The 22,812-nt window shown below is 39.7% G+C and overlaps 1 protein-coding gene across 6 annotated transcripts in view; it reads right to left on the bottom strand.

Annotated features, from left to right (window-relative positions):
- The window catches only part of SCAPER (S-phase cyclin A associated protein in the ER), a 312,812-nt gene that overhangs the window by 130,687 nt on the left and 159,313 nt on the right, over window positions 1-22,812 (bottom strand). The gene's annotated exons all lie outside the window — the stretch shown is intronic.

Here is a 22,812-nt window from a genome sequence, read left to right as displayed (position 1 = left end):
CTGAAATGTAAACAACTGACATCATGACTGGTGAAGCAGTGGGCTGCAAATTTATCTAAAATCAAGAAAACCAAGATCTTGTTTGACACTAGATAAACCATTAGTGGTCACCAAGGGAGCAGCTCTGGAAGGCCATAAGTGTTGTTTGTCAGCAGTCTTCAAAACATATGCACCAAAGACACTGTCGCGACTTAGTTGAGGCAAGAATAAGTAACATGAGAGACAAAAGCATTAGAAATCTATAGAAAAAGGGTAAAAATTGTCTCTTTACTCTAGAGGACAGTTTGGAATTGGAGCAAAATTTTTAAATCTGTTAACCTCAACTTCTGGTTTTTCAATGATTTTAAGTGGCAGAGTATAGAATAAAATTTCAAACTCTGATTTTCTATAAAATTTAATAAATCCCATTCTTTTAAGTCCTCAATTCCATGGGACAATTGCTATTATGTCTTCGTACAACTGTCCTGAGAAACTATGCAAGTCCCATGAATAACTGCTTATTCAAAGGCAGTCCAGCTCTCTACGAGACTAGAAGTTAACTTTTAAGTAATATGGCATTGCAAACCGTATTCCATTATTTTATAATTATAAAGTATACAAGTAAATCATTTTTATATTTTTAAATTATTAGGTTAGAATATTGCTGGCTGACTATGGCAGTCTATAAATGTTTATAGTTCCTACATTTATGTTCTTGGACCTCATATACTGAGGGCTTCATGGTGACTTGTAACACAAAGGAGAGATATGTTCATTTTTTAAATTTCTAAATATTTAAATAAGTGTTTACATGGAACCTACTTCTAAATATGTAAAGAAGTGAAAATGGAAGGGAGGTTGCTTTGAGATGTGGTAACAAATATATTAAATTGGAGTCTAAAACCAAGGACTTGGCTTCTTACAGTCCGCAATAAATATCAATTAAATTATTTTGTAGTTTTTATATAAGGCAATTCATACTACACTAAATGAGAAATTAAAGTCTTAACCTTTTCTACTGGATTTATTATGATTAATCTTCTTTAGTCATTCTGCCAATATTTTGAATATTTAAAGATTGAAGAAGAAAGATATTTCTATTATACAAATGAAAACAAAAATCTGCATATTTTACCTTGAACATTGTCAGCTAAAATAAAAACTGACCTAAGTTTTATTCTTATTGTACCCTTTAAGTCAAAACCACAAGATTCATTTTGTAAAACATGCAATTATAAAATCAAAGACAAAAGCATGAATTTGTACACCTAGCTTAGTTCTTCCCATGGGTTAGCCCAATGTTGTTTTTCACAGAACATGTTTAACCCTCTACAGTTTCTCTTAATCTGTCCCTGAACACACTCAACACCAAGAAAAGAGACAGCTCAGCAGTACTGCAGGTCACAGCCTGGTGCTCACTTACTTCTTGCCCCAATGCTCAGCTGCCCAGACTCCTAGGGGAGAGCCCTGGGCTGCATCTTCTGTCTCTGCCCTGCCTCAACCTCTGCCACCAGTCAGGATGGTCAGTCCTGTTTTTACACCTGTGACCCAAACAGACCAGAACAGCCTCATGTAAATACTTTATAGTCCTTTTCTTTTTCATTTTTTTATTTATTGATTTTAGAGAGAGAGGAAAGGAGAGAGACAGATCTGTTCCTCTGTGTGCCCTGACTGGGGATCAAACCGGCACCTCTGCAATTTGGTACATTGCTCTAACCAACCAAGCTATCTAGCCAGGGATACCTATAATAAAATTTAAAAATAAATGTAAAGAGAAATATAGGTCTTGTGATATAAAAACATGCTAGAACAGACATATACAGGCCTACAGAAATGAATTTAACCTTTGTTATATAGAATGATTGGTTTATCATGACCATGCCAAGACCGTATTATGTTCTTCTAAGAGTGTAGGAAATTCCCCTATTGATCTGGGGGAAAGAGAGAGAAAAAGAAGGAAGAGAGAGGGAAAAGAAGAGAGAAGCATCAACTCATTGTTTCACTTAGTTGTACATTTATTGTTTGCCTCTTGTATGTGCCCTGACCAGGAATCGAACCAGCAACTTTGGTGTACCAGGATGACGCTCTATCCACTAAGCCACCTGGCCAGGGCCAGAAAATTCCAATTTTAATTTATATAGTTAATGCTTTTACAGACTTGAAGCATCAGCACATTTCATTCACATATTTCACAAATAAGAGATTGAGAGAGTTGGCTAAATAACTGTGAAGCTATTTAACTTCTAACATTCTATGATTCTCTTCCTATAATTTATAAAAACAGGAAACCACCCTGTAGGCTCAATATATATTTACTGAGTAAATTTTACAAACCATTCTGAAAGTATAGGTCATGAAAGAAAAATACATTTTGTATACTACAGAGACTACTTCTGTATTTTGCCAGAATGTTTTAACTGGTATGACTATATGACATTGAAATACTGAGTATCTCATTCATACAGTAAACTGTGTCAAATAAAACTCCCTTAAATTTTTTTTGAATCTCAGTCCTGGCCAGTTGGCTCAGCAGTAGAGCATCGGCCTGGGTTCAATTCCCAGTCAGGACCCATAGGAGAAGCAACCTGCTTCTCCACCCTTCCTTTTCCCTCTTCTCTCTCTCTCTCTCTCTCTCTCTCTTTTTCTTCTCCTCCCACAGCTATGGCTCAAATGGTTCAAGTGAGTTGGCCCAGGCACTGAGGATGGCTCCATGGCCTCATCTCAGGCACTATAATAGCTCGGTTGCCGAACAATGGAGCAGAGGCCCCAGATGGGCACAGCATCCCCGGTAGGGGCTTACTGAGTGGATCCCGGTTGGGGTGCATGTGGGAGTGTATCTCACTGCCTCCCCACCTCTCAATAATAAAAAATTTTTTTTTGAATCTCAGCTTTGCCACTTACAGTGTGATTTTGGCCAACTTAGTTAATCTCTCTGTGCCTTGATGCCTTTATTCTTAAAATGGGGATAACATTAGATAACATTACAGAGTTACTATAATGAGGTAACGAGACATTAGAAAATGTTACAAGAGTAAATGTTCAATAAATTTTAGGGTTTTGATATTGCTGTTCACTCACAAACATTTTCCAGCTTTAAAATGCATTATGGATCAATAATACGTAACGTTGGCAAGGATAAGTGTAAATGCTTGCAAACTACAGACAAGCATATGAATTAGTAAAGTCCAAACCCTTTCATCTGTACCTGACTTCCACTTAGCCAAAATGATGGTTTAAGGGACTCCCTCCATTTCTTCTATAAAACACGCAGACTGATGCCTACATCCAGTGAACATTCTTATTCTTGCCTGTGAGTCTTACCATGAATTGGATCTATCTTTCCTAAAAAAAGTATATGTCAATTGGCTCTTTACTATATTATGTAATTTAAATGAATATCAAGGAAACTAACAACACACTAGGAAAAGAGTTTATATGAAAACAAAGTTGAATGCTTCAGGAAAATTCAATAATGGCAACTGTTATACAAAGCAGCTAGCAAATTAGGTACGAGAAAAGTGAAAAAACTGGAGGGGAAAGGAGAAATCTAGAGGACCAACTTTTAGTTGTTATTATGCCTTAGGAGAGGAACTAGGAGGAAAAAATGAGGGAACTTTCACTATTTTATTATATATCTCTGCATTAATTTTGTTTTTAACAATAAACATGTATTATAGTAATAAAGATAATTTTATTTTAAAGAGACTTTGTAAACCTAAAGTGCCCCAAACACAGGAATTGCCAACATACTATTATAGTACTTTCATATGATAGAGTATCATGTGGTCCTTAAACCATGTTGATAAAAAATGAAAAAAATGTTTGTGTTACACATTTTCTATAACACATTACTAGAATTAAATGTTTATTTTCACATTACAAACATTTAAATATTTCTTTTTATTTGAAATCTTGGGCCCTGGCCGGTTGGCTCAGTGGTAGAGCGTCGGCCTAGCGTGCGGAGGACCCGGGTTCGATTCCCGGCCAGGGCACACAGGAGAAGCGCCCATTTGCTTCTCCACTCCTCTGCCGCGCTTTCCCTCTCTGTCTCTCTCTTCCCCTCCCGCAGCCGAGGCTCCATTGGAGCAAAGATGGCCCGGGCGCTGGGGATGGCTCTGTGGCCTCTGCCCCAGGCGCTGGAGTGGCTCTGGTCGCAACATGGTGACGCCCAGGATGGGCAGAGCCTCGCCCCTGGTGGGCGTGCCGGGTGGATCCCGGTCGGGCGCATGCGGGAGTCTGTCTGACTGTCTCTCCCTATTTCCAGCTTCAGAAAAATGAAAAAAAAAAAAAAAAAAAGAAATCTTGGTCATTGCAATTCTGAAATCTTAAGTGAAAAGGAGCTGCCGTAATCAACTTTATATTTTCTAAGGACAATTCTGTATCTACCCCGGGCCATTAGCAGAGGAAAATCAATTTGACCAACTCATACACATTGAAGCCTTGTACAGATTCACTCCTTCTCCCCCTTCCCCAACAATGGTATTTTTCTGGTCTCACTGGGGAACTCAATTAACAATATAAGCCTCCTCCTCTGTCAGTGATGGACACCACTGAGAGTTTCCTCACCACCTACAGACATGTACGATGGGCTTACTGATTCTCTGACTCGCTAGTTAACAGGAGAATTACTGCCCACTCCTATAAATGACTCTACATGCTTCTTGTCATCAACACAGTGGCAGCTCCTGAAATCAATCTTTCATGACCTTATTGATTAGGACACTTAGAAATAATGAGACTTCACTGGTGGCAGAGTAATGCTTGCGAAAAGAAAAAAATACTCCAGTGAGGGCTTGCCTATTAACATCGCCAAATTTATCTTCCGACTGCCCTTTCCCTGTTACAGACACTCACCCAGAAGCATCCATGATAAAAACCCAATTCTGTGGTTCACGTACTTTTTCTTACTATTTGCTGGTAACATATTTTAAGTTAACAAAATAAATAGATTTAAGAACAATTTTTAAGTAACCAAAGTACAAAGTCAGTTCGTCAGCTGAGGCTGACAATTAGAATACAAGCTGGAAAGCATACTGTGTGGTAATTTCACAAATATTAAACACAGAATTCTCAAAGTTATGAGTAGTTAAATATTTCTATTAAAGATGTTTAACTATAAAAAAATAGAATCAATTTTTGGTCACTATCTTCCTACCCTGTAAGATCAATATATAATTTCTAAGTAATAAGAGAACCTGGGTTTTTCTGAGAGTGAGTATAGGATAAAACAATTTTGGAAAAGTCTGAACATTCTAGAAGAAACTTTAAAAACTCTTTCACTCATTTGAATATTTCCTGCTTATATGGTCTGTACATAAGATGTGTTTGAAGCAAAATATTAAATAATTTTACAGATGGCCAGAACCCTACAGATATTCTAATTCAATCTATTTCTCGTTTTATAAAGAAATCATAGCCTAGGGAAGTGACCTGAATAGGAATAAACCCGAACAGAGGCAGGATTAAAATCCAGAACTCATCTGATATGTTTTATAATTTTCCACAAAGTGAGAGGAGTAAGTAGAACTTACCTGGTTAAAAAAAATTCACTTTATTTTTAACCCTCTATCTTTATTTTAACCTCTGTCTTAGGGTATCTAGGACAGAATTAGGAAACACAACCCAGTTTTATTTAAAATGTGGGCCTGTAGACAAAAATCACACCCTTTGTATGATACCTGGCATATTGTAGGTACTCCATAAAAACAGGCATACTACTAAAGAATGTTATTATAAATCACATTGTCTGGTAGAATGAATGCCTCTTGGTTTGTATTACCTAAACTTTATAGACCATACTGTTCTCAAAATACAAAGTCTTTTTAGTTGATACATATACAGAAAAATTTACACGTGGCCCAAACTCAGTTCACTTTAAGTACAGTAATATGTGCAAGTTGAATTACACTCCAAATAGAACTCGCAGAACGTAAGGATCACATGTAGACATTGTAAAAAATGCACTATCAACAAAAGAAATGTGTAATATACGCTACTATGTGAAAACAGTAATATCAATGTTATGATGTTTTAAACATTTTACATCCTACATGAATGTCTTATTTATACTGTATATGCATTTTACTGTGTTTTAATATAGTTCTGAAAGTTGGTATAAGATTGACATGAAATGTACTCTTTTCTGCATTTAAAATAATGAAAAGTTGCTCCCAGTTAGCATTCTCACACATAATGGATTCATTTCAGGAATGGGTTACTGACAGTCAAAGGGAGATTTTCAGTGTAGACGCTTGCAACAGCTGGGTCCAGCATTATAGTTCGCACTGCAGACAGAAGGAACTGGATGTATCTGCTGCTACCTCTACTGGAATGAATTCTGCATAGTGCCTTTCTTCCTCACCTCCCTAGACTCTGATCCAAAATCCAGCATGGTACTTTTATTGGGAGACCTTAGATCACACACCTATGCCAAGCTGCAAGGAAGGCTGAAAAACAGTTTTCTGGTTTCTAGTTTGAGAAGTCCTTTATTAAAAATTGGTGTAAAAACAGAAAAATAGACCAATAGAACAGAATTGAGAGCCCAGAAATAAGCCCATGCCTATATCTATATAGTCAACTGATATTTGACAAGAAAGCCAAGAATACACCAAGAAGAAAAGACAGGTTCTTTAACAAATGGTGCTGGGATAAACGGATATTAACATGCAAAAGAGTGAATCCGGACCCCCATCTTACAACACTCACACACATTAACTCAAAATAGACTAAAGACTCAACTGCAAGAACTAAAACCATAAAACTCCTAAAAGAAAACGAATAAAGTTCCTTTCATGGGCCTTCGTAATAAATTTTTGGATGACATCTAACCACAAACAACAATATAAAAAATAAACTAGTGGGACTATATCAAACTAAAAACCTTCTGTACAAAAAAAAAAAAAAAAAGAGAGAAAAAAAACCCCAACCAAACCTATGGAATGAGAAAAATACTTCAAAGCATGTATCTGATAAGGAGTTAATATCCAAATTCTATTTAAAAATCATAAAACTCAAGAGCAAAAAAACTCACCTGAAATAACCGAATTAAAATATGGGCAAAGAACCTGAATAGATATTTTTCCAAAAATATATGAAAGGCCAACAGGTAAATGAAAAGATATTCAAGATGACTAGGCATTAGGAAATGCAAATTGAACCACAATGGGCCCTGGCTGGGTGGCTCAGTGAATAGAGTGTTATCCAGCTGAGGTCACGTGTTTGATCACCAGTCAGGGCACATACGAGAAGCAAGCAATGAATGCACAACTAAATGGAACCAGGTGGAACAGGAAATTGATGCTTCCCCCTCTCATTCTTACCTGAATTCCTCTCTCTCTCTCTCTCTCTCTCTCTCTCAAATCAATGGAAAATTTAAAAAAAAAATTAAAACCACATGAGGTATGACCTCATGCCTCTTAGAATCACCATTACAGGCACTACCCAGTGGCAATGTGAGCCCGGAGTGCCAAGGTCACTTACTGGTTCAAGTCCAAGGGTGCTGGCTTGAGCCAGGGTTAGCTGATCCTGAGGGTACCAACTCAATCATTAGGGCTCCAGCTGTATTCTGGGGTCGCCACCTTGACCCTGAGAATACCGGCTTGACTCCCTGAGGTCTCTGATTCTAGCCCTGGTCAAAACACAAATGAGAATCAACCAATGGCACAACTAAGTGAAACAACAAGTTGATGCTTCTCTTCCTCCCTCCTTCTCTCTCTCTCGAATAAATAAAAAAGCAGCACCATCATGAAAAAGACAAGTGATAAGTGCTGGTGTGGACCTGGAAAAAAGAAACCCTCATGCACTGTTGGTGGTATTGTAAACTGGTACAGCCACTATGAAACAGTATAAAGGGTCCACAAAAATTTAAAAACAGAACAACCATATGATCCAGCAATTTTATATTATTTTTTTATCCAGTAATTTCATTTCTGGGTATTTATCCAAAGGAAACAAAAACACTAACTCAACAAGATACCTGCACCTCCATGTTCCTAGCAGTATAACGGCCAAAATAGGAAACCAACCTGAATGTCCACAGAAGCCTGAATGGATAAAGAGGTTGTGGTGCATACATACAATGGAATATGATTCAGCCATAAAAAAGAGGAAGTACTGCCATTTGCAACAGCAGGAATGGACCTTGAAGGGGATAATCAAAATAGAGAATAGAAAAACAACAGAGCAAAAGCAATGAAACCAAAAGCTGGTCCTCTGAAAAGATCAACAAAATTCAGAAACCTTTAGCTACACCAAGAAGAGTCCCTGGCCAGTTGGCTCAGTGGTAGAGCATTGGCCTGGCGTGTGGAAGCCCTGGGTTCGACTCTTGGTCAGGGCACACAGGAGAAGTGACCATCTGCTTCTCCACCCCTCCCCTTCTCTCTCTCTCTCTTCCTCTCTTGCAGCCATGGCTCAATAGTTTCAAGCACATTGGCCCCAGGCACTGAGGATGGCTCCATGGAGCCCCTGCCTCAGGCACTAAAAATAGCTCAGTTGCAAGCATGGCCACAGGTAGGGAGAACATCAGCCCCAGATGGGGACAGTTATCGGTTCCAGATGGGAGTTGCCAGGGGGATCCCGGTTGGGGAGCATGTGGGAGTCTGCCTATCTCCCCTGTTCTCACTTGGAAAAGAAGGAGGAAAAAAAAGAGAGAGAAGAGGCAAATAACTAAAATCAGAAGTTCAAATGGGGATGTCACTCACCTTCCTGCACATGAGTACCAAGATACATGTTTAGAAGCACATTTTTCATAAAAGCAACCCAAATGTTCATCAATGGTAGAATAAATACATACCACTGTGCTAAATTTATACAATGACACAGTATATAGCCATGGGAAAACAAATAGTATAATGATATAAATTCTTAAATAGATAATCTTATAGAGGCAACACACCTAATAACAGAGAGTAGCATTCCATTTATATCAAATTCAAAACCAGATGTATTAAACTAACACATATTATTTAGGGATGGGCCCTCAGGGGAGAAAACTATAAATAAAAGTAGTTTCCAAAAAGTCAAAGTAATAGTTTACCCAAATATTAAGAGAAAGGCCTGATTCTCAAAATAAACGTGGGTGGGTCGGAGAGTCCTGGGATGCAGACAATACTTCTCAACTAACTGTCTCTGGGGTTTTTGCTGTTATAATTATTAATTATTCTGTCCAAGTGTGTTTTTTTTTAATTTTATTTTATTTTTATTTTATTTATTCATTTTAGAGAGGAGAGGGGGGGGGAGAGAGAGAGAGAGAGAGAGAGGGGGGAGGAGCTGGAAGCATCAACTCCCATATGTGCCTTGACCAGGCAAGCCCAGGGTTTCGAACCGGCGACCTCAGCATTTCCAGGTCGATGCTTTATCCACTGCGCCACCACAGGTCAGGCGTCCAAGTGTGTTTTATGTAAACTTCTGTGTGTTATATTACATAAAGCAAGAGGTTTTTAAGAATTATTTTTAAATAGTCCACAAAGTTAATATGCATAATCAAAAGAGAAAATATTTAAAATTGTGTGAAAAATGTTCCTATAAACTAGCACTATCACTATTCAATATTGATAAACAAAACAGAAACAGAGGCAAGGACACATGGAACAGACTGACAGCTGTCACAGGGGAGGAGGAGAGGGCGCTGGATGAAAGCAGGTGAAGGGATTAGCCAAAAACATATACACTGCTCACAAAAACTAGGGGGTATTTCAAAATGAATATGAAGCGATTAAAAAAAGAAGCATTTGATTTTATTAAACAAGAACATCAGAAAAGCAAACAAGTCAAAAAAAGTTGTTCAATTATGCAAATGAGATGCAAAACCAACTTTTATTTCATTGGTGAAAACACACTATACAAAAGGCTGAAAGTGGCCCTGGCCGGTTGGCTCAGCGGTGGAGCGTCGGCCTGGCGTGCGGGGGACTGGGGTTAAATTCCCGGCCAGGGCACATAGGGGAGGCGCCCATTTGCTTCTCCACCGCCGCCCCCCTCCTTCCTCTCTGTCTCTCTCTTCCCCTCCCGCAGCCAAGGCTCCATTGGAGCAAGGATGGCCCGGGCGCTGGGGATGGCTCCTTGGCCTCTGCCCCAGGCGCTAGAGTGGCTCTGGTTGCGGCAGAGCGACGCCCCGGAGGGGCAGAGCATTGCCCCCTGGTGGGCAGAGCGTCACCCCTGGTGGGCGTGCCGGGTGGATTCTGGTCGGGCGCATGCGGGAGTCTGTCTGACTGTCTCTCCCCGTTTCCAGCTTCAGAAAAATACAAAAAAACCCAAAAAAACAAAAACAAAAAAAAAAACAACAAAAAAAAGAAAAAACAAAAGGCTGAAAGTACTGGAGTATCTGCACGTTCAGTGTGTGTGTGTGTGTGTGTGTGTGTATATATATATATATAAAATATATACATAGACACAGTCAACAGTGTGGTGACAGCCAAAGAGAAAGGGGGCTGGAGGTAGTTGGAGGTGAGGAAAGGGGGGAAATGGGGACGGAAAGAGACTGTACTTGGGATGAAGGGTGCACAACGTCATGTACAGATGGTGTTTCATTGAGTTGTACAATTAAAACCTGAATGGTTTTGCAAACCAATGCCACTCCAATAAGTTTAATTAATAAAAAAATATTCATTGATGCCTGACCAGACGGTGGTGCAGTAGATATAGTGTTGGCATGCGACATTGAGGACCCAGATTCAAAACCTGGAGGTCGCCAGCTTGAGCCTGGGTTCATCTGGTTTGAGTGAGGGCTCACCCAGCTTGAGTGTAGGGTTGCTGGCTTGAGCATGGAATCATAGACATGACCCCATAGTCACTGGCTTGAGCAAGGGGTCACTGGCTCAGCGGGAGCCCGTCCCCCCCGCCCCCGCCACCAGTCAAGACATGAAAAAGCAATCAATAAACAACTAAGGTGCTCCAACTATAAGTTGATGCTTCTCATATCTCTCCTTTCTTGTCTGTCCCTGTCTTTCTCACTAAAAAAAAAAAAAAAAAATCAAAAAAATATAATAAATTTAAAAAATAGTCATTGAGTTTTTATAACAAATTTATTGGCTTTTAAAATAGTACTTTACACAAGTCACTAAGTGACTAAAACGGCGTGTTTTTATAAAGGCAAGACTCAGCATCTGAAAACTAACATAAACTAGAAATAATTATAAACCAGGTTTTGTTTTTTTACTAAGATATAGTTAACATAAAATAAAATGCACTGAATTAGGTCTTCAGTGTGATGAGTTTGGGTAACTATACACACCTATGTAACCATCACCTAAAGCAAAATACACTAATACAACTTTCTTTTCCTTCTTCGTTTCTTTTTTAAAAATTAACGATACAAACCATATATAAACCTCCATGAGATTGTTGAAATAATTCCATTTTCCTCATGGTAGTCTTCCAATGCAAGTTAGTTAAAGAAGTTAATAAAAACAATTTCATTTTACTTTGGGCCATATGATATACTTTTCACCTTCTGACAAAATATGGGTGTCATACAACTATGTACAGTTATTTATCAGCTGTTATAATGAAACAACTACATAAATTGGGAATTTAGTACAGGGATAAAAATAACAGATTCGTAGGATTGAATGTTTTCCAGTTCCTCTCAAGTGAAGAATACCAGCTGGAAATAAGAGAAGCAAGAGCAACTGAAACCACGAGGTTTAACAAACAGGCAGAGGCCAGCAGGATCTGAACACATGGATCTGAACACAATTAGGTTGAAAAAGTTCTCAGGGATTAGTGGTTTTTCTCTTCTGAGTCTAGACATGTGTTCAACAGCTAAAAACCTCAGCTGGCAGAAAACTGAGAGGAAAAACGTGGGTGGGGGATGAATTTCTACCTTTCTACCTTCCACAGTTATGTGCTGGAATTTTCCAAGATGCATTTTAGAAATGGCAGAGCGCTACAAGCTTTGCTATAGCTATCACATGTCTTGTGACATATCTCTGAATTCACTTCAAATTATAAATGCAGCCTGCTATGTGGTTTGGTTATTCAGGTTCAAGAGATTCACAGCTGAATCTCTATTTAACTTTGGCAGGCTTCTAAGAAGTCATGAACGGCAACTGGAAAACTTCCATGTCCAATCCATCTGCTTAAACTGTTTACTTATAAAAACAGCATACAAATGTCTCATGTTCCTGATAATCCACAGAATGCTTCTGGGATGCTGCTACTATCCAAACTTGAAGGTAATGTTGATCATCACAGAGTAATGAGAAAAGTCAATGAAATATGAATCATGCTCAACTGCACCAAATTTAAAACCATGACAAGAATGAGGAAAATGATTGTACATGTACAAGAATGTTTTAGGAATTCTTATATGAAATAACTAACCATTTCTACAAGAAAAAGGTCTTTGGAAAAGACACATTTTTATTTTAATTTGAACTTGTAAATGTAATTTTTAAAAATTATTTTTTAATTAAAAATTTAAATTTATGTAAAAGGAATTTCACTGTGAAATATAAAAGTCAGAAAAATGGTAAGTACAATTTATTTACTTACTTAGAGAGGGAAAGAGAGAGAGAGAGAGAGAGAGAGAGAGGGAGAGAGAGAGAAAGATGAGAAGCATCAACTTAACAGTGATGGCCCCTTAGTTGGTCATTGACTGCATACATGCCTTGACCAGGGGGGTAGAGGCGCCAGTCGAACCAGTAACCCTTTGCTCAAGCCAGCGACCATGGGGTCATGTCTATGATCCCATGTTGAAGTGGGCGATCCCACAGCTCAAGCTGGTGAGCCTGCACTCAAGCCGACAACCTTGGGGCTTCAAACTTGGGACCTCAGTATCCCAGGTAACACCACTAGTCAGGCAATGTTAAGTACAATTCAGAGAATGACTTAAACATTGTGTAGTTACTATCTAATCGAGAATAAGACTAGACATCTTCAAGAAGGCACCTAGATACATTTTTCTGGTCACACCTCCCACCCTCCACTGAATAAACATTTTCCTGATTTTCATGAGAAATATTTTTCTGTCTTCTTTATAGTTTTGCCATTCTAAGACACAATAAGCACTTTGTCTATTCTTGAGATTTATATAACTGGACCTATAATAGATAATAGTATATATGTACATATGTGTGTGGGGGGGTTTGTTTTTGTTTTTTTGCTCACTTAGCCCTGTCAGATACATCCATGTTGCTCCTGATAGAGGTAGTTCATTTGTTTTTATTGTTGAATAATATCCCATTACATGAACAGGTCATAATTTATATATTCAGCTGCTGGCAGATAGTTGTACTATTTTCCATGTTTGGTAATTATAAACAATGCTACTGTTTACATTTTGTGTACATGTCTTCTGGTGCATATGTGCATTGATTCCTCCAGGGCATAGATTTAGAAGTAAAATATGATATACGGCCCTGGCCAGTGGCTCAATGGAAAAAGCGTTGGCTTGGTGTATAAACTTCCTGGGTTCGATTCCCAGTCAGGGCACACAGGAGAAGAGACCATCTACTTTCTCCCAGCCTCCCTCTCACTTTACTTTTCCTCTTCCCCTCCTACAGCCAGTGCTTTCATTGGTTTGAGCATGGCCCCAGGCACTGAGGATAGCTCCTGTTGGAGAGCATTAGCCTCAGGCACTAAAAATAGCTTGGTACTCGAGCATTGGCCCAAGATAGGGTTGTTGGGTGGAATCACGGCACATGTGGGAATCTGCCTCATTATCTCCCCTACTCTCACCTAAATATATATATATGATATACATGTCTGTAACTTTAGTTGTAACAGCAAACTGCTTTCTGAAATGGCAGCACCAACTTCTATTATCATGATCAGTGAATTAAACATTCCCATTGCTCTAGATCTTTGCCAATGCTTGGTGTCTTCAGTCTTTAATTTCTATATCTCTGGTATGTAAAGCACAGTATCACACTGAGCTTTTAATTTGTTTTTCTGATTACTAAACAGATTATCTTTCTATTTATTTATTGGCTATTTGGATTTCCTTTTTAGGAATGCCTATCCTCTTGACCATTTTCCACTGGGCTGTTTTGTCTTTTTTCTCATTAAATTGTAGGAATTTCTCATATACTCTGGAATCCACTTCTTCATGGATTATAAGGATCTTCTCTCATTGTTTTTTGCCTTTTTATCCTTTTTCTAGTGTCTTTTTTTTTTCTGAAGTTGGAAACGGGGAGGAAGTCAGACAGACTCTTGCATGCACCTGACCGGGATCCACCTGGCATGCCCACCGAGGGGTGAAGCTCTGCCCACCTGGGGCATTGCTCTGTTGCAACCAGGGCCATTCTAGCGCCTGAGGCAGAGGCCATGGAGCCATCCTCAGTGCCCGGGCCAACTTTGCTCCAATGGAGCCTTGGCTGCAGGAAGGGAAGAGAGAGACAGAGAGGAAGGAGAGGGGGAAGGGTGGAGAAGCAGATGGGCGCTTCTCCTGTGTGCCCTGGCCGGGTATCGAACCCGGGACTCCTGCACGCCAGGCTGACGCTCTACAACTGAGCCAACCGGCCAGGGCCTCTAGTGTCTTTTGATGAATATAAATTCCTATTCTTAATGCAAATTTATCAACACTTCCTTTTATGGTTAATGTCTTTTGTGTCCTTTTCTTGTCCAGCCAAAACCTCAAAGTCAAGATACTTTTCTATGCTATCTTCTAAAAGTTTGTTTATTCTTTTTACATTCAGATCCATCTGGAATTAATTTTTGTTTATGACATGAGGTAAGGTCAAGTTTCATTTTCTAAAAATAAGAATATTTAATCATTATAACATCAATCACAAAATAAACCACACTTTTCCCTAATGCACTGTGTGTCTCCTTTTTACATATATACATAAACAAATACCTCACATGTCATGCATCAAGCATTTGGATAGAGCTACTTATGAATTCAATTATGTCCCAGTCTTCTTTTTTGCTATCTTTTGTATTTTTTTTAACTTTTTTTAGATTTTTTAAATTCATTTTTATAGTGAGAGAAGGGGTGAGGGGCAGGAAGTATCAATTCCCATATGTGCCTTGATCAGGCAAGCCCAGGGTTTTGAACTAGTGACCTCAGGGTTTCAGGTCGATGCTTTATCCACTGTGCCACCGCAAGTCAGGCATTATCTTTGTATTTTAATTACTGTAGCTTTATAAGCTTGATAAATGGTAGAGCAAATCCTCTCATACTATTCTTTTTCAACAGTGTCTTGGTCATTATTGGTTCAATGAAACTCCTTATTTTAACTTGAGACTCTCCACATCAACTTTCACAAAATAAAGTGGTTTTTTATTGTTTTGTTTTGTTTCTGGGGAGTTTTTTTTAGTGAAAGGAGGGGAGGCAGAGACAGACTCCCGCATACACCCCGACCAGGATCCACCTGGCAAGCCCACTAGGGGGCGATGCTCTGCCCATCTGGGGCCCTTGCTCTGTTGCAACCACAGCCATTTTTTAGCACCTGAGGTGGAGGCCATGGAGCCATCCTCAGCACTCAGGATCAACTTGCTCTAATCGAGCAATGGCTGCAGGAGGGGAGGAGAAGAGAGAGAGAGAAAGAGAGAGAGAGAGAGAGAAAAACAAGAGGGGGTGGCTGGAGAAGCAGATGTGTGCTTCTCCTGTGTGCCCTGCCTGGGACTCAAACCCAGGACACCCACACGCCAGGCTGATGCTCTATCACTGAGCAAACCGGCCAGGGCCCACAAAATAAAGCTTTAATTTCACAATATAAAGAATTTTAATTGTGTTCTCTCTTTCTCTGCCATCGTGTTGCACAAGGTTGACTCTTCTTTGCTGTGTCTTCTCATAAGACTTTCAGAATCAAGAAGTTCCTGGACAAGAAACAAAAGGAGAATCTACCCATTCTCCAATGGGTTTGAATGAAAACTGGTTATAAAATCAGGTACAAGTCCAAAAGGAGAAGAACCAAGCTGGGCTGATGAGAAATCACACACAAGATGGCTTACATATTTGTGCTATATCTGGGTCATTTGCATCTTACCATGTCACTTAAAAGATCATTGCCATCTAGACAGTCAGGCATGTGCTATTGGGAAATTACTGGAAAATGATACTTCTCTTTATTTATGTCTATTTTTCTGCACTAGTAAGTTGGTTCAGTAATAAATATGAGACCTTAAAAAAAGGAATTTTAATTGAAATTACACTAACCTATAAATCAGCTTGAAAAGAAAAGACATATTTACTGCAGTGAGTTCTCTAATCCTTGAACATGAGATTTACTTCTAGATACTGAATATTTTGATATTATAAATACAACTGATTTTTATTTACTATCCTTATATCTAGTAACCTTGTTAAACTTATTAGTTTTTTTTTATGTTAGCTATCCATTTTTTTGTAGATACAATTTGTCAAATTAAGGAAATTTCATTCTATTCCTGGTTTCCTATCATAACTTGATTTGATACTGAACTTATCAAATGCTTTTGCTGCACCTTTTGAGGTGATCATATGCTTTCTCTTTTCTTCTTTTAATATGACAAAAAAGCTACACTGGCTTCCCAATGTTAAACCCATCTTGAATATCTTGAATGAATCCAATTTTGTTGGGATACATTATTCTTTAGACACACTGCATGATTTGCTCTGCCAATTTTTTTTTTTGGGGGGGGGTGTTTTTCTTAAGTTGGAAACAGGGAGGCAGTCAGACAGACTCCCGCATGCGCCCAACCAGGATCCACCCGGCACGCCCACCATGGGGCGATGCTCTGTCCATCTGGGGCGTCACTCTGCCACAATCAGAGTCATTCTAGCACCTGAGGCAGAGGCCACAGAGCCATCCTCAGCACCCGGGCAAACTTTGCTCCAATGGAGCCTCGGCTGCGGGAGGGTAAGAGAGAGACAGAGAGGAAGGAGAAGGAGAGGGGTGGAGAAGCAGATGGGCGCTTCTCCTGTGAGCCCTGGCCGGGAATCGAACCCGGGACTCCCACACGCCAGGCCGATGCTCTACCACTGAGCCAACCGGCCAGGGCTGTTCTGCCAAAATTTTGTTTAAGAATTTTGAATTCAAGTTCATGAATGAAATTGGCTTATAATTTTATTTTCCAGTTTCACTATGTCTGCAGGTGTAGATATCTTTTTATTTTCCCTGCTGGGGTTTCACTAAGCTTCCTGAATCTGTGGGAAAGTTCTAAATGATAACCACTTCATATACTGTTTCTGCCCTATTACCTTCTCTCCTTGCCTTCTGAAATTATACATAAACTAAGCCTTCTCATGCCTCTCATAAACTTTTCTGTATTTTCCCAATATTCTTTTCTCCATGTTTCCAGTCTAAAATCTTTCATTTTAAATTTTTTAAATTCTCTTATTTTTTTATCTAGGTAATATCAGTTTACAATATCATGTAACTTTCAGGTATACGACATTATAATTCAACATCAGTGTATATATACTACATTGTGCTCACAACCAAGAATCTAGTTTCTATCTGATATTACATAATTGACCTTCTTTACCCATTTTGGATTCCCTCTTAATGACCTACCTTAGAGTTCACTAATTCTCTCCTCAGCTGGTTTAGCCTGTTATCTCACATACTGTTTTCTTAATTTTGATTATAAAATGTTCAGTTCTCAAATTTGTTTTCTTTCAAATGTGCTATCACTTTAAAAAAAATAATGAATATTTATATCCTGACCCTAGTAAGCATAGTTCTGGAGACCTAGTTGGCCTATTTTTTTTCTTTTTTTCCAAGTGAGAGGAGGGGAGACAGAGAGACAGACTCCCACATGTACCCCAACCAGGATCCACCCAGAAATCCCTGTCTGGGGCTGATGCTCTGCCCAACTGAGGCCATGCTCACAACCGAGCTATTTTTAGCACCTGAGGAAGAAGTTCCATGGATCCATCCCCTTGGGGTTTTAGCTACAGTCCCTCACCTCCAACATTTTTCCCCCACCAGTTTTACAATGTCTAAAATACTACTCAGCATCTCATCTACCACTTTTTGATCACAAATTGTACCCAGTCCAAAAAGACCCTGTTTCCAGATTTTGGCTCAGTAATTCTTCACTACTTAGTTAGAAATTCAGTCTAGCTTTATTAATGGCCATTAGTGGGAAGACTGTTCTAAATTTCCTACTTTGTTACTACTGTTAGGTTCATAATTATAGTTATTTTAAGTTTATGTTTATTTCCTTGAAAGACAAAAAATACAGTCCTAGGATCTGTGACTAATATTTACAAGGCATTGCAGTTCTAGTTTCTGCTTGCTCTTATTCATAATGATTTATTTTCTTCAGTGCTTGTTTTTTTACTGTGGCTACTTGTTCTTGTAAAATGATCTGACAAGTTATCTGAGGCCCAGGATAAAGGTGTCTTCTTCCAATGGGGACCTTCTGTCAGGTTTCTAGGGATACCACTAACCAATCAGCAACTACTTTAAACTCACTGCAGCATCTTAAATAATATAGGTGATATTAATTTGGACTGCAACTCTACCCCAGGCCTAAATTATGTTTCCCCACTTCTGTACTATGACAAGAGGGTCCACAGTTATGTCAGGGGCAAGGCTCTGGTAGCCTTATCTTTGTGAAGGGAAAACCCTCCAGTAGATTTCATACCTTGGACAGTCCTTAGGCTTTTACTTTTGTCCCCTCACTCATGAGGCTTACAAATTCTTGCTTCTTCTTTAACCTGGTACTTATTTAATTTCTTCATAGCTCTTTTATGCTTTTTTTTTCTTTTACTTTTTTTAGTGAGAGGAGGGGAGATAGTGAGAGAGACTCACGCATGCACCCTGACCGGATCCACTTGGCAACTCCCATCTGGGGTCGATTCTCGAATCAACCGAACTATTTTTAGTGACTGAGGTTGATGTGCTCTTAGCTCTATGATGCTCTTAAAAAAGTATTCTTTTTTTTATCCAGCCATTTCAGATGTTTTTATTTGTAGAGTTAGTTGTTTTTTTTACAGAGACAGAGAGAGAGTCAGAGAGAGGGATAGACAGGGACAGACAGACAGGAACAGAGAGAGATGAGAAGCATCAATCATCAGTTTTTTGTTGCGACACCTTAGTTGTTCATTGATTGCCTTCTCATACGTGCCCTGACCACGGGCCTTCAGCAGATCCAGTAATCCCTTGCTCAAGCCAGCGACCTTGGGTCCAAGCTGGTGAGCTCTGCTCAAACCAGAGGAGCCTGCGCTCAAGCTGGTGACCTCGGGGTCTCGAACCTGGGTCTTCCGCATCCCAGTCTGACGCTCTATCCACTGCACCACCGCCTGGTCAGGATAGACCACCATATATCTTACAGAAGTGGTTGAAGTTCGCTAAAAAGCATAACATATGCAACAAAGCTTACAAACATTTTACTTCTGAACAGAATCACAGAACTCAAAAAGCCAGAAGGAACCTGAGATACATGGTAACCCAGGTCTCCTCAGTTTTCTGATCTCTTCCATCACAAGAGTGTTTCTGTGCATCACAAGTTTAACCTATTTACTCTAAAGCAGTTCTCAGAACTTCCTAAACATTACGTAAGGAAAACAATGTCAAGCAACAAGAGAAATCATCCGTGAGTTGAGGTCTGAGCTAAGAGGATAAAGCTCTCACGCCTCACCTCTCACCATAGCTCAGGGAGTGCTGCCCACGGCCCACCGGTCCCCCTTGGTCACTTCCAGGCTGCCTTCAAATCCTTTGCTGATTACTTGGCTTTGATTCTAATAATTTTGTTACTCCAGGCAGTTTTCCAAACAAAAAGAAATGGTTATTTACAATTCCTAGGCTGAAACCATAAATATCATCAGCTGAATTACACTGAAATGTCAGTATAACTTTACATGCAGGATTCCACAGGAAGGGACTCTGCCCTGGCTACGTAAAAAGAACTTTAGTTGTACAAGTAGGAAAAGGGTCTATTGTAGGTTCGTTTAGACTATTAGGTGCTCCTGCAGGGTACCCTCTGAGGACAGCTTTATGGTAAGGTTCCTGTCACAGACCATTTAGACTGTGAGCCACACTACATTTTTCTCCCCCAAATCATAAGGACTCAGTGGTATTCCAGTAAATTGCCCCTTTGTGAACGAAATAATTTTAGATTTTCATGATGAATAACTTTCTTATAAAGATCCTTTTACTTCTTCCTCAAATATTCTGTGATTACTTCAATCTAAAACAATATTCATGAGATAAGGTATAAAAGTACAATAAAATGTATTTTAAGCAATTGCCTTTTATAGTATAAGTACTCTTTATAAAACAAATAATCAGTTTTGCTAATTTTTAAATAATTACAGAAATTTTTCCAAGGCATAGCAAACCTCCAAATACCATCTAGCTCATGTCTGACACTGACCATTTCCTGAAGTCTGAAAAGGTTGCGTGGGACAGAGCAAGTCTGCAGCTCCCGCAGAGTCACGGCGAACACGCTGCCCAAAGCCCCACAGAGGACCGCACTGTCTGTGGTCAAAGTGCAGCTGAGCACCACCCTGTAGATAAAGCTGGTCCTAATCCCACCCCTGAGGCACATGCCCTGACCAGACCGGCAGCAGGGCCACCTGGGAACTTGCTGGAAATACAAATTCTTGGGACCCACTCCAGACCTACTGAATCAGAAAGCCAAGGTGGAGCCCAGCAAACTGATTTGAACAAGTCCTCTAGGCGATTCTGATACAGACTTGAGTCTGAGCCTCCGTGCTTCTGAGAAATTCTCAATCATTTGCTCTAATACAGGAACGTGTGAGCAGCCCTGTCTCTAATCTCTCTTTGTCTGTCTCTCTTACACACACACACACACACACACACTCTTCCTACAAACAAATGTCCACTGCCAGGAGAATGAATAAAGAAAACTGTAATATTAATACAATGAAGTAAGTATTCACTACACAAGATAAAATAAGCAAAAAGTAGCTACATTTATAAGTGTCAATAAAACTGAGAATCATAACTTTGAATATTATAATTTACAAGAAGTCTAGAGTATAATTTTTTTACAAGATCATATTTATTAGTCACATACTGCATGCTAGGCACTGTGTAAGGTCTTCACTTAAAGTATCTCATTCAATCTTTAGGCAGGTAATATTATTCACCCATTTTTACCAAAGAAAACTATTGAGTTGAGAAAGTTTCAGTAACTGTGCCAAGGTCACATAGCTTTTAAGTGGCAGAGCTGGGATTCAAACTCAAAGTACAAAAGAACTGATAATTTATACAAATCATATATGAGCAAAACTAAGTAATCAATTATTTAACAATATACCTATGTGCTAAAACGATAATGTCATTTTCAAAAAACAAAGAAAAGCCACCTGTTTAATCTATGCAGTGTTTGCCCGGGGGGAGCAGAGGTGGTAGAGGAGGCAGGACCACATTGAGAATAGTCTACTTCTTAAGGTGGGTGGTGAGTTCACAGCTGTTCACTGTATTTGTATTACCTTAATCACTACAGTCTTGTTGATGTATAAAATGTTATATAATAAATTTTAGGCCCTGGCCGGTTGGCTCAGCGGTAGAGCGTCGGCCTAGCGTGCGGAGGACCCGGGTTCGATTCCGGCCAGGGCACACAGGAGAAGCGCCCATTTGCTTCTCCACCCCTCCGCCACGCTTTCCCTCTCTGTCTCTCTCTTCCCCTCCCGCAGCCGAGGCTCCGTTGGAGCAAAGATGGCCCGGGCGCTGGGGATGGCTCTGTGGCCTCTGCCCCAGGCGCTAGAGTGGCTCTGGTCGCAACATGGCGACGCCCAGGATGGGCAGAGCATCGCCCCCTGGTGGGCAGAGCGTCGCCCCTGGTGGGCGTGCCGGGTGGATCCCGGTCGGGCGCATGCGGGTGTCTGTCTGGCTGTCTTTCCCTGTTTCCAGCTTCAGAAAAATGAAAAAAAAAAAAAAAAAATTTTAAACCCAGAAAATAAAAAACAAACAAAAAATGCAAGTAATAAACAAATATGGCCATTATCTTACATACGAAAATCAGAAACCACCTGAGATACAAATTGTGTAAACTGTGATATATCCCTTCAGTTAAAAAAAATTTTTTAAGACATAAAAAATTATTCATGGCCCTGGCCGGTTGGCTCAGCAGTAGAGCATCGGCCTGGAGTGCAGGAGTCCCGGGTTCGATTCCTGGCCAGGGCACACAGGAGAAGCGCCGATCTGCTTCTCCACCCCTCCCCCTCTCCTTCCTCTCTGTCTCTCTCTTCCCCTCCCGCAGCCAAGGCTCCATTGGAGCAAAGATGGCCCGGGCGCTGGGGATGGCTCTGTGGCCTCTGCCTCAGGTGCTAGAATGGCTCTGGATGCAACAGAGTGACGCCCCAGAGGGGCAGAACATCGCCCCCTGGTGGGCATGCCGGGTGGATCCCGGTCGGGCGCATGTGGGAATCTGTCTGACTGCCTCCTGGTTTCCAGCTTCGGAAAAATGAAAAAAGAAAGAAAGAAAGAAATTATTCATGATGAAATTAGATAAAATGTAAAAAATGTCCCATAAAAGGATTACAAAAAGTACAACAGTGGGCATTACAGGAAGTTTTATTTCTTCTTTGCACATTTAAAATTTTCTATAGTAAATAATTAAGACTTTTAGAATTATTAAGGTTTTTTTAGTATCACTAAAACATTTAATGACTTTAGGTCACAAAAGAAAACTGCCAAATCTTCTGCTGAAAAGAGGAACAAAATTGGTGTTTTGCAAAAACCTATGATTTATAAACTTTATAATTCAATGCTTTTTCTTTTCTGCCATGAAATTGTATATCTTTATTGTGTGATTCCATTTAAAATAATTTCATTTTGTTTGTGTGGAGAAAAATATGACAGAGAAAACCATAACCTAAAGAACATATTTTTGTTATTGAGGACTTCAATTAAAACAACTGAAAACAAGTTTGATTTAATTAAGAACAAGAGGAAATCATCCGTCAGTGGCTGACTGGCATTTGGAAACGTA

The sequence above is a fragment of the Saccopteryx bilineata genome, chromosome 7 (assembly GCF_036850765.1).
Source record: "Saccopteryx bilineata isolate mSacBil1 chromosome 7, mSacBil1_pri_phased_curated, whole genome shotgun sequence".
Classification (NCBI taxonomy): Eukaryota; Metazoa; Chordata; class Mammalia; order Chiroptera; family Emballonuridae; genus Saccopteryx; species Saccopteryx bilineata.
The sequence above is the reverse complement of the archived record's forward strand: the minus strand, read 5'-3'. Positions and strand labels throughout refer to the sequence as shown.